Below are 14,308 nucleotides of genomic sequence, written 5' to 3'. Positions count from 1 at the left end.
GGACTAGCAAAATGATTCCACCTATTTAATATTAACTTATTCATAATTGGATTTGGAATTACCCTACTAACTATAATTCAATGATGACGAGATGTAGTACGAGAAGGAACATATCAAGGATTACATACAGGATTTGTATCAATTGGATTACGATGAGGAATAATTTTATTTATTGCATCAGAGGTATTATTTTTCGTTTCTTTTTTTTGAGCATTCTTTAGAAGAAGATTAGCACCAACAATTGAACTAGGAATACTATGACCTCCAATAGGAATTCAACCCTTTAACCCTATACAAATTCCATTACTTAATACAGCTATTCTTTTAGCATCAGGAGTAACAGTAACATGAGCACATCATAGTTTAATGGAATCTAATCATACTCAAGCACTACAAGGATTATTCTTCACAGTGTTATTAGGACTATACTTTACAATACTTCAAGCATATGAATATTGAGAAGCACGTTTTACCATTGCAGATGCAGTTTATGGATCAACATTCTTTGTTGCAACAGGATTCCATGGTTTACAAGTAATTATTGGAACAATCTTTTTATCAACATGTCTACTTCGACACTCAATAAATCAATTTTCACCAAGACATCACTTTGGATTTGAAGCAGCAGCATGATACTGACACTTCGTAGACGTAGTATGATTATTCTTATATATCTCTATTTATTGATGAGGTAGATAATTGTTTTTCTAGTATAAATAGTACATTTGACTTCCAATCAGAAAGCTTGATATAAATCAAGAAAAACAATTCTAATTCTATCAACAAGAGTTTTCATTAGATTTATTATTCCAATAATTGTTATAATCCTGGCAACAACACTATCAAAAAAATTAATTAATGATCGAGAAAAAAGATCACCATTTGAATGTGGGTTTGATCCAAAAAGATCAGCACGAATACCATTCTCAATACGATTCTTCCTAATCGCAGTAATCTTTTTAATTTTTGATGTAGAAATTGCACTATTTCTACCAATTGTAATTATTTTTAAAACTTCAGACATTATAATCTGAACAGTATCAACAATATTTTTTATTCTAGTTCTATTAGGAGGACTATACCATGAATGAAACCAAGGAGCATTACAATGAGCAGAATAAAGGGTTGTAGTTAAATATAACATTTGGGTTGCATTCAAAAAGTATTGATATTATCAATCAACCTTAAATAGAATAAGAAGCGAAATATTGCAGTCAGTTTCGACCTGGAAGATTGGTATGTACTACCCTTATTCTTATTAATTGAAGCCAAAAAGAGGCTTATTACTGTTAATAATATAATTGAACTATAATAGTTCCAATTAAGGAAAATGTAAAGCCAATATGAAAGCTGCTAACTTTTTATATTAGCGGTTAAACTCCGTTAACATTTCTAAAATTTATATAGTTTAAATAAAACATTACATTTTCACTGTAAAAATAATATATCTATATTTATAAATACTTAAAAGTAAAAATACTTCCTTAACATCTTCAGTGTCACGCTCTAATTATAAGCTATTTAAGTAAACGAAAAACAATATTACCAAAATAAATATTCAAAAAATAAAAGTTAAAAGATAAATCTTGAAATTAGAATCATATCAACCTTGAATATAACCAATTAAATAAATAAATAATCTATATAAACCTTGACCACCAAGTAATTCACCTCAACCATAATCAAATGACTTAGATGAATAATAACCTATTTTTAAAGGAATATATCTAATAAACTTAGTTGAAAGAAAAGGTATAAATCATATAGAACCAGCAAATCTAACAAAAGAAAGTATACTTAAAGAAAATAAATTATGAGAAAAATCAAAATTAGAAATAAGATAACCTAAATAAGCACCTAAAATAACAACTGTAATAGTTAAAAACTTTAAATAATAAGGTAAAGCAATCACATGAGGAATAGGAAAAATTAATCAAGATAAAAGACTACCACCAAAAACAGCAACAAACAATAGACCAATTATTCCAAATGAAATATAATAACCCTTATCATCAAAAGAAAATCTAGAAAAAAATTATTATCACCAGATATTGAATAATAAAACAAACGAAAAGAATAAGAAGCAGTTAAACCAGTAGAAAAAAAATAAAGAAAAAAAATTAAACAATTAATTCATCTTAAACAAACCATTTCAAGAATTAAATCCTTTGAATAAAATCCCGCTAAAAAAGGTATTCCACACAAAGATAAACTAGAAACATTAAAACAAACTGAAGTTAAAGGTATGAAATTAACAATTGATCCTATAAAACGAATATCCTGAGAATCCTTCAAATTATGAATTACTGAACCTGCACATATAAATAATAATGCCTTAAATAAAGCATGAGCCAATAAATGAAAAAATGCAAGCTTTGGATAACCTATAGCCAAAATTCTTATTATTAAACCAAGTTGTCTTAAAGTAGAAAGAGCAATAATCTTCTTTAAATCAAACTCAAAATTAGCGCCCAATCCAGCCATAAATATAGTTATACAACCAATTAAAAGTAAAAATCAACCACAATTATAAGTATCCAATATTGGTCTAAAACGAATTAATAAATAAACACCAGCAGTAACAAGAGTAGAAGAATGAACTAAAGCAGAAACAGGAGTAGGAGCTGCTATAGCAGCAGGAAGTCATGAAGAGAAAGGAATCTGAGCTCTCTTAGTTATAGCTGCTAAAACAATTAATATAGTAATGAGCTTTATTTCAAAAGAATTAGAAATAAAATCATAATAATAAATATAATTTCAACCACCAAAATTTAACATTCATGCAATAGAAATTAAAATAGCAACATCACCAATACGATTAGAAAGTGCAGTTAATATACCAGCACTATAAGATTTTACATTTTGATAATAAATAACTAAACAATAAGAAACTAAACCTAAACCATCTCAACCTAATAAAATTCTAATTAAATTAGGACTAATAATTAAAAAACCTATAGAAAGAATAAATATTAAAACAATAATATTAAAACGATTTATATTCTTTTCACCAGATATATAATCCTCTCTATAATAAATAACCAAAGAAGAAATATATATAACAAAAGATATAAAAATAAGAGATATTCAATCCAAAATTAAAGTTATAACAACTATAGAACCATTTAAATTGAAAAGCTCTCACTCAACAAAAACTCTATAATCAATTATTAAATAATAAATACCTAAAATAAAAATTATAGTTCTCGAAATAAACAAAGAAAAAAAACTCAAAGAACAAATAGAAAATAAATTCACGGCCTAAGATGAAAAACTTCATATCATTGATTCCACAAAACAATATTTTTAATTAAAATACTTAAGCAAACTAAACAAAGAAATATTCACCCTTTAAACAGAGAATATTTAAAGGCAATCAATGTAAAAGTAAAAGATGATATTCACGAAAATAACCAAGAGAACAAGTATAAACACCAGAATAATAATTCCCATGCTGAGAATAAGAATATATATACAAAGTATAAACAGCTCTAAAAAAAGATAAAAAAATCAAAGCAAAGAATCTAAAAGAAGATCAAGATATAATTCTATTTAATAATCTAATTTCACCTACCAAATTTAAAGAAGGAGGAGCAGCCATATTTGATGATCTTAAAAGAAATCATCATAAAGCCATTCTTGGCATCAAATTAATTATACCCTTGTTAATTAATAATCTTCGTCTACCTAAACGTTCATAAATAATATTAGATAAACAAAATAAACCAGAAGAACATAAACCATGACCAACCATTAGAGAAAGAGAACCTACACAACCTCATCAATTCATAGTCATCAATCCACCAATAACCATTCTTATATGAGCAACAGAAGAATATGCAATTAAAGACTTTAAATCAACCTGACGAAAACAAATAAATCTTACAATAACACCCCCAGATAAACCTAAAGACAATCAAAAATAATTAAACTTTAAACCCAAATAAGAAATAACCTTTATAACACGAAAAATACCATAACCACCTAACTTTAATAAAACACCAGCAAGAATTATTCTACCTGAAATAGGGGCCTCTACATGAGCCTTAGGAAGTCATAAATGAACCAAAAACATAGGTATCTTAACTAAAAAAGCCAAAATTATAAATACATAAAACATAAAATAATAAGAACCGAAATCAACCAATAAAGGAAAATATAAAGTATTAGAAAAATCATAAACCTTAAATAAAATTAATAATAAAGGTAATCTAGCAACCAAAGTATAAAAAATTAAATAAACACCAGCCTGCAAACGCTCAGGTTGATAACCCCAACCCAAAATGAAAAGTAAAGTAGGAACTAATGTAGCCTCAAAAAAAATATAAAAAGAAAGAAGACTTAATCTAGCAAATGAACAATAAAGCATAATTATTAAAATCAAAACCATAACAACAAAAAAATTAGAATGATATGAACTTAAATAAACTGAACCTCTAGCAGTGATTATTAAAGAACAAATCCAAAAACTAAGTAAAATTAAACTTAAAGAAAAATAATCAATACCAAAATAATATCTAATTATATTCAAATCAGCATATGAATAAACACAAATTATAAAAACAAAACCCGACAGAAACATTAAAGAATGAACCAACCATCAACAATTATTTAATAAACAAAGAGGGATCAAAAAAATAGTTATAAATAAATACTTTAACATAAAGATAAACCAAAAGAATTAAAAAAATCATTACCATGAGAACGAATTATTGAAACTAAAATAGAAAGACCTAAAGCACCCTCACAAACAGAAAAAACTAAAAAAATAACAGGAAAAAAATAATCATAATCAAACTCAATAAGAAAAACAATAACTAACATAAATAAAGAAAGAACAATATATTCTAATCTCAAAAGAACCATTAATAAATGTTTACGTTTAGAAGAAAAAACATAAACACCAGCAAAATAAATCAATAAAGAAGTAAAAATAGAGAATATAAACATTAGTTTTAATAGTTTAAAAAAAACGCCGGTCTTGTAAACCGGAAATAAGTCCAGCCCCCACTTTTAAAACTTCAGAGGTGGAAAAGCTTCCATCATCGGTCCCCAAAACCGGTATTTTAAATAAACTAACCCCTGAAATGATCAAAATAATAATTATATCATTATCAAATGTAATAAATATTAATTTTATTAAATTTAGACACCCAATATCAATAATGCTTTTTATTATCCTTCAAACCTTCCTAGTTGGATTAATAACAGGAACAATAGTAGAAAGATATTGATTATCATATATTTTATTTTTAACATTTCTTGGTGGTATACTAGTATTATTTATTTACATTACAAGAATTGCATCAAACGAAATATTTCAGCCTAAATCAATCACTATAATTATTACATTAATAATGTGAGTATTTATCATATTAATATTAATTATTCTAGATATATCTATATTTATAGACTTTTTCAAAAACACCGAAACTATAAATATTGATAATTCAATCAATTATCAAGAAATAACAATATCTTTAGAAAAATTATATAATAGACCAACATTCATTATTACAATAATAATAATAATTTATTTATTTTTAGCACTACTAGCAGTTGTTAAAATCACCAATATTAATCAGGGACCTATTCGTAAAATAAGATAATTACTAATGAATAAACCCTTACGATTAAGACATCCTTTAATTAAAATTATTAATAACTCTTTAATTGACTTACCTGCCCCAACAAATATTTCATTTTGATGAAATTTTGGATCCCTATTAGGGTTATGTTTGGTAATTCAAATCGTAACTGGACTATTTTTAGCTATACATTATACATCAAATATTGAAATAGCATTCAGTAGTGTAGTACACATCTGCCGAGACGTAAATAATGGTTGAATTATCCGAACCTTACACGCAAATGGAGCATCTATATTTTTTATTTGTATTTACTTACATGTAGGACGGGGAATTTACTATGGATCTTATATATATATACATACCTGAATAATTGGTACAGTGATTTTATTTTTAGTTATAGCAACTGCATTTATAGGATATGTCTTACCCTGAGGCCAAATATCTTTTTGAGGTGCAACAGTAATTACTAATTTATTATCAGCAATCCCATACTTAGGAACAGATTTAGTCCAATGAGTATGAGGAGGATTCGCTGTTGATAATGCAACATTAAATCGATTCTTCACATTCCATTTTGTATTACCATTTATTATTGCTGCTATAGCAGCAATTCATTTATTTTTTCATCACCAAACAGGATCTAATAATCCTCTTGGACTAAATGGAGATATTGAAAAAATTCCATTCCATCTATACTTTACCTTTAAGGATTCTATTACATTTGTAATAATAACATCATTATTAATTATACTATGTTTAATTAATCCTTACCTATTAGGAGATCCAGATAACTTTGTACCTGCCAACCCATTAGTAACACCAGTTCACATTCAACCAGAATGATATTTCCTATTTGCATATGCAATTCTACGATCTATCCCTAATAAGTTAGGTGGTGTTATTGCATTATTTTTATCAATTAGAATCTTAATAATTTTACCATTTTATAATAAAACACCATTCCGAGGCATTCAATTTTACCCTATTAATCAAATTTTATTCTGATTTATAGTAGTTGTTGTATGCTTACTAACGTGAATTGGTAAACGACCTGTTGAAGAACCTTATATTATAACAGGTCAAATCTTAACAATTATTTACTTCACATATTTCTTAATTAATGTCCATGTCGCAAACGCATGAGATAAATTAGTTAAGGAATAAAGTTAATTAGCTTAGGAAAAGCATATGTTTTGAAAACATAAAATTAGAAGTTTAACTCTTCTATTAACTTTTCTCAAAAAATTTCACTAAACAAATGAGATAAATAAAATCTTTAAACCAACAAAGAAAATAAAAAAATTCAAAGATAAAGGTAAAAAACTTTTTCAAGCTAAGTACATTAATTTATCATAACGGAACCGTGGTAATGTTCCACGAACCCAAATAAAACCAAAAGATATAATAGCAAGCTTAATAAAAAATATAAAAGAATAAAAATCACCGCCCAAAAAAATTAAAGCCAATAACATTCTTATGAAGACAATTCTACTATATTCAGCCAAAAAATTAAAGTAAAACCACCCGCACCATACTCAATATTAAATCCTGAAACTAAATCAGATTCCCCTTCAGCAAAATCAAAAGGATTACGATTAGTTTCAGCTAAGCAAGAAGCAAAACAAGCTAAAGCTAAAGGAAAAGAAATAATAATAAATCAACAATAAAGCTGATAGTTTATAAAATCAAACATATTAAAACTACCAATTAAAATAATTAAAGACAATAAAATTAAAGCTAAACTAACTTCATAAGAAATTGTTTGAGCAACAGAACGAAGAGAACCTAATAATGAATAATTTGAATTAGAAGATCAACCAGCAATTATAACAGTATAAACACCTAATCAGGTACAACATAAAAAAAATAAAAATCCATAAGAAAAAGAACACATATAAGTTAAATAAGGAAAAATTACTCAAACGGCTAAAGAAATCATTAAATTAAAAACAGGGGAAAAATATTAAAGTAGGTAATTAGATATAATAGGAATTGGCTGCTCCTTACAAATTAACTTAATAGCATCTCTAAATGGCTGAGGAATTCCAACAAAACCTACCTTATTTGGACCCTTTCGAATCTGAATATAACCTAAAACCTTACGCTCTAATAAAGTTAAAAAGGCAACACTAATTAAAACACAAATAACCAATAAAAGAAAATTCAAAATAAATATAAATAAATCATAAAGTATCAATACTATTTGTAGAAAAAATCTACATAAATGAATTCTAAATTCAACACATTAATCTGTCAAAATAGTAAATAAATTAATATTAATCAATATAACAAAAAATATTTTAACCATATGGTCCTTTCGTACTAATATGGATTAACAATCTTAGGATAGAAACCGACCTGGCTCACGCCGGTCTGAACTCAGATCATGTAAGAATTTAAAGGTCGAACAGACCTAATCATTGGGCTCCTGCACCCAAAATTTTTCTTAATCCAACATCGAGGTCGCAATCTGCTTTGTCGATATGAGCTCTCAAAAACAATTACGCTGTTATCCCTAAGGTAACTTAATCTTATGATCATAAATTATGGATCAAAATAACAAACATAAATAAATGATATAATAATGAAGAGTTTATCTATTCTTCATGTCACCCCAAGAAAACATCATCATTAAATATAGAAAGACAAACAAAAAACTATATAAAAGTAAAATGTCAAGCTCTATAGGGTCTTCTCGTCCTAAAGAAGAATTTAAGCCTTTTGACTCAAAAGTTAAATTCAAAAATTTATTAAGAGACAGTTGATTTCTCGTCAAGCCATTCATTCCAGCCACTAATTAAGAGACTAATGATTATGCTACCTTTGCACGGTCAAAATACCGTGGCTCTTTAAAAATACGCTCAGTGAGAAGGCCAGACCTCAAAATATAAACAAGAGGACATGTTTTTGATAAACAGGCGGAAATCAATTTTGCCTAGTTCCTTATAATAAGTTCACAAGGTAAAAATTTCATACAAATAAATATACTAATTCTATCATTATTACAAAAATTTTAAAATTTAATTAATAATCTTAATAAAAAACCTAAAATATTTATAAAATCAAAATAAAAAATAATGAACTAAAACGTAATCTTAAAGATAGCTGGTTTAAAGCTTACTATTATATTTCTATAAAATAAATTATAGGTTATTAACTTCAAAGCTTATCCCTTAAAGAATAAATAAGTTAATATTTTTACTTAAAAAATTAAATAAAAACAAATAACTTTAAAAAATTAAATTTTTTCTTAAGAAACTAGATATCTTGGGAAACGATTAACATCTCATTTCTATAAATAATTTAATAATAATTATGATACATTAACTATAAATTATTTATAAATCAACCCAAATCGAGACAAGTAAAATAAATACTAAAATTTTGATAAACGCTGATACAAAAGGTACAATAAATAAAATCTACTTAAAAAAATTTTAAATAATATTTCATAAAACACTTACATTACCAATAAACTATAATTTAAAAAATCAATTCTATAAAATATACTAAGACAAAAACACAATAAAATTATTTATATTAAATAATTAAATAAACAAAAAATAAATATAATAAAATAAATAATCAAGATATCCTGATTTGCACAGAAAAATTTTCAGTGTAAATGAAAACTTTACTAATAAGTTATATCTTGAAACTCTTCCTAGATACACTTTCCAGTACATCTACTATGTTACGACTTATCTCATCTAAATTGAAGCTACTTTAAAATAAAATAGAATAATCAATAATGAGAGCGACGGGCGATGTGTACACATCTCAGAGCCAATATCAGTTAAGTTAAATAAATTAAATTACTATCAAATCCACCTTCATTAACAGTATTTCACTATCAAATCCGTTATAAACAAAAATCTATTGTAACCCACCTCCTTTTAACTATAAGCTGCACCTTGACCGAAATATTTTATAATTATAAATCTTGAGAATTATAACTCTAAAAAGATTCTCTGATAACGGAGATATACAAACAAATAAATTACGTAGAGTAAATCGTGTATTATCAATCATGGGGTAGGTTCCTCTGAATGGAATGAGATACCGCCAAATTCTTTGGGTTTAAAGACCTTAACTAATAGTACCCTGGTAAATATAATTAACATTTAAAATAATAGGGTATCTAATCCTAGTTTATTATTTAAATTTCACAGATTCATAAAAAGGGCCACAAATAAATTTTAACATTTCACCTTACAAATTTATATTTCAACCCTAATAATATAAACAACTGTTTTAACCAATAATATTCACTTGTATCAATCGTATAACCGCGGCTGCTGGCACGAATTATGCCGATACTAAATCAATTGCTAAATCCAAAATCACTTGATAATTAAATCAAATTACTGCAAAAAGAACATTTAGTCTAACAAAACTTACATATAATACAAAGAAAAAGTGAATAAACAAGCAAGAATAAAACTTTTAAAAATAAAAAATAAGAAAATTTTAAATCTATTAATTCAGGAAAAAATAAAAGATTCAAATATTTAAAGAAAAAAAAGAAAAAAACCACAAACATTAACAAAAAAAGAAAGAAACACCCCTATGTATGACCACAACAACTTCTCTATTATATATAATTAAAGATTAATATGGAACATGTATAGCAATAAAGGTATTATATTCTTTCTTATTTAATCTTTCTTTTCACTAATAAATAAAGAAAGATTAAATAATATAATAAATATATTTTATACAATTATGTAATTTAATATAATATGTTATTAATATGAATTCTTTTTTTATATTAAGTTAACTTTCATATATATTAGTTAAATAATCTAATTATAGATAATTTACATAATTATATTATTATAATTAGTATAATTATTTATATTAATTATAATATTTTATATTTAAATTAATAATTTTATTTATTATATCCAATTATAATAATATTAAATATTAAATTACATATTATTATATATATTATATTATAATAACCTATTTTAAGCTAAAAACATAAGTAGCTATAATCCTAGGTAAATAATTGCATTAAAATAATCAATTGATAATGGTAAGATGAACTTATAATACTTTAATTTCAATTAAATGTAATATATTAATATAAATTATTTATTATATATATATATATAAAAAAAATAAAAAGAGCAGGATAAATTAATCCTAATTAAACAAAATAATACATAAAAGAAAAAAAAACTTTCGATTTATATATTAAATAAATGAAGTGCCTGATTAAAGGGTTACCTTGATAGGGTAAATAAAGTAAATAAAATTACCTTCATTAAAATTACATAAGATAGAATTAAACTACCTCCTTTAGTATCAAAAACTAACGTGCATCATACACCTTAATGTAAAAAGGTAAGCTAAACAAGCTAATGGGTTCATACCCCATTTATAGAGGTATCAATCCTCTCCTTTTTAATGACCAACAACTCTACAAAACTTCTCTTCCTATCAACATTAATGATAGGAACGATCCTGTCCATTTCATCAAATTCCTGATTTGGGGTTTGAATAGGACTTGAGATCAACTTACTTTCATTTACTTCCTCATCGTAATCCAATTGATACAAATCCTGTATGTAATCCTTGATATGTTCCTTCTCGTACTACATCTCGTCATCATTGAATTATAGTTAGTAGGGTAATTCCAAATCCAATTATGAATAAGTTAATATTAAATAGGTGGAATCATTTGGTAGTCCTGATACTAGGACGATTGCTCCAATTGCTCCTGTTAATGGTCAAGGTCTATAGTCTACTAAGTGGAATGGGTGGTTTGAGTGAGTTGTTAACATAGGTTTAATATACTTCTCTAGAATATAGAGTTCTTAGAATTGAGAAAACATAGGCTTGAATTATTGCTACTGCTGATTCTAGAATTAATAGAAGTATTTGTCCAATAATTAGTAATGAGATTAAGTTTATTGCTATAGATGGTCCTGTGTTTCCTAATAAGGTTAATAATAAGTGTCCTGCAATTATATTTGCTGCCAACCGTACTGCTAATGTACCTGGTCGAATAACATTACTAATTGTTTCAATTAGTACTATAAATGATATTAATGCAGGCGGTGTACCTTGTGGTACAAGGTGTGTAAATATATGATTAGTATGGTTAATTCATCCAAATAATATAAATCTTAGCCATATAGGTAGGGCAATTGCAAATGTTAATGCTAAATGTCTTGTTCTAGTAAAAAATAAGGGAATAATCCTATGAAATTGTTAAATAATATTATAATAAAAATTGAGATGAAATGAATGTTGTTCCATTAAATGATTTTGGTCCAAGAAGTGTTTGAAATTCATTATGTAAGGTTAAATTTAGTTTATTTCAGATAATGTTAATTCGTGATGGTGTAAGTCAAAATAGTGATGGGATTAATAATAGTCCTAGAAATGTTCTAGTTCAACTTAATGATAAATTAAAGATGTTAGTTGATGGGTCAAATGTTGAGAATAGATTTGTTATCATTTTCAATTTAAGTTCTTTATTTCAATTGTTCCTTTTTCTGCTCTTTTAATAAGGTTAGGTTTAAATGAGAAGAAGTTTATTTGATTAAACAAGATTAATGTAGCTGAAAATATAATGAATAGTGAGAATCATATAAGAGGGGATATTTGAGGGATTTGGATATAATTTCCCCATCTGAAGTAGTCGTTAATTTACTATTATTTGGTTTAAGAGACCATTACTTACTTTCAGTCATCTGATGAATTTCAAGGTGTACTAATTTTTTTTAGTTACTTTAGATTGACACTCTAATGTTATTTATTTTAACTAACTCCTTAAATTATCTTAGATAATCACTTAATAAATAAATTTACTGAAGTTCTTTCAATTACAATTGGTATAAATCTGTGGTTTGCTCCACAGATTTCTGAGCATTGTCCAAAGAATAATCCAGGTCGATTTATTGTGAATGTTCCTTGATTTAACCGACCTGGCGTTGCATCAGTTTTAACCCCTAATGCAGGAACTGCTCATGAGTGTAGAACATCTGATCCTCTTGTTAATACTCGTACTTCTGTATTTATTGGTAGGATTGTTCGGTTATCTACATCTAGTAGTCGGAATCCATCATTTTCTAGGTCTTGTTCTGGTGTTATATAAGTGTCAAATTCTACGTCTAAAGTCCTTAGTATAATGAAATTAAGGTTGATGTTGAAATCAATCCTATTGTTGAAATTATTACTGTTATAGGAAGAATGATTCTTGATTTTTGGGACTTTATCTTTATAGATCACGAATTTTCTGTGTATGATATAATTAGAGCTGAGAATCTAATACGTATATAGTAGTAGAGTGTAATTGTAGTTAATACAACTATAATAGTTATAATAGTTGTTATATTGTTTTCTATTAATGATTGTATTACAATTCATTTTGGTAAGAATCCAAGGAATGGTGGTAGTCCACCTAAAGATAATAAAGATAAGAATATTATGAATTTAATTTCGGTTTTTATATTTCTGGCTGAATAAATTTGATTTATGAAAAATAAATTTATTTGCTTAAATAATAAAACTATAATTAATCTTAATAGTGAGTAAATAATGAAGTATAGTTCTCAGATGTTTTCTCTGACTGTTAATGATCTAATTATTCAACCTAGATGTCTGATTCATGAATATGCTAAAAGTTGTCGTAAGGATGTTTGATTTAAACCTCCTATTGCCCCAATAATAATTCTTAAGATAATAATTGTTCAAATAAAAGTTCTTAATTGAATACAATAAGATAAGACCATTATTGGGGCGATTTTTTGTCATGTTATTAATGTTAAACAATTATTTCATCTTGATGCTCCTATAACTTCTGGAAATCAGAAATGGGAAGGTGCAGCTCCAATCTTTAATAATAGTCTAGATCTAATTATTATTGATGGGATAAATTCTGTTTCCCATCCCATGGGATATTTTATTTGAATCAGCAAAATTGAAAATAATAATATTGTCGATGCTATTGCTTGGACAATAAAATATTTAATTGATGATTCATTTATTATTATATTTTTATTTCTTGTTAGGAGCGGAATAAATGAAAGTAAGTTGATCTCAAGTCCTATTCAAACCCCAAATCAGGAATTTGATGAAATGGACAGGATCGTTCCTATCATTAATGTTGATAGGAAGAGAAGTTTTGTAGAGTTGTTGGTCATTAAAAAGGAGAGGATTGATACCTCTATAAATGGGGTATGAACCCATTAGCTTGTTTAGCTTACCTTTTTACATTAAGGTGTATGATGCACGTTAGTTTTTGATACTAAAGGAGGTAGTTTAATTCTATCTTATGTAATTTTAATGAAGGTAATTTTATTTACTTTATTTACCCTATCAAGATAACCCTTTAATCAGGCACTTCATTTATTTAATATATAAATCGAAAGTTTTTTTTTGAAATTCTTTTATGTATTATTTTGTTTAATTAGGATTAATTTATCCTGCTCATTTTATTTTTTTATATATATATATAATAAATAATTTATATTAATATATTACATTTAATTGAAATTAAAGTATTATAAGTTCATCTTACCATTATCAATTGATTATTTTAATGCAATTATTTACCTAGGATTATAGCTACTTATGTTTTTAGCTTAAAATAGGTTATTATAATATAATATATATAATAATATGTAATTTAATATTTAATATTATTATAATTAGATATAATAAATAAAATTATTAATTTAAATATAAAATATTATAATTAA

The 14,308-nt window shown here is 25.9% G+C and overlaps 1 protein-coding gene and 2 long non-coding RNA genes across 3 annotated transcripts in view; 1 reads left to right on the top strand and 2 right to left on the bottom strand.

Annotated features, from left to right (window-relative positions):
* The window catches only part of LOC126306433 (uncharacterized), a 153,718-nt gene extending 144,547 nt beyond the window's left edge, over nucleotides 1-9,171 (bottom strand). Inside the window, exon 1 of the long non-coding RNA XR_007553533.1 lies at nucleotides 8,471-9,171. This is a non-coding gene — a long non-coding RNA (uncharacterized LOC126306433). The remainder of the gene's footprint in view (nucleotides 1-8,470) is intronic.
* The window catches only part of LOC126306435 (uncharacterized), a 212,163-nt gene that overhangs the window by 165,350 nt on the left and 32,505 nt on the right, over nucleotides 1-14,308 (top strand). The gene's annotated exons all lie outside the window — the stretch shown is intronic.
* The window catches only part of LOC126306420 (NADH-ubiquinone oxidoreductase chain 5-like), a 211,580-nt gene that overhangs the window by 179,335 nt on the left and 17,937 nt on the right, over nucleotides 1-14,308 (bottom strand). The window lies entirely within an intron of this gene.

This window comes from Schistocerca gregaria, unplaced genomic scaffold (assembly GCF_023897955.1).
Source record: "Schistocerca gregaria isolate iqSchGreg1 unplaced genomic scaffold, iqSchGreg1.2 ptg000333l, whole genome shotgun sequence".
NCBI lineage: Eukaryota > Metazoa > Arthropoda > Insecta > Orthoptera > Acrididae > Schistocerca > Schistocerca gregaria.
The sequence above is the reverse complement of the archived record's forward strand: the minus strand, read 5'-3'. Positions and strand labels throughout refer to the sequence as shown.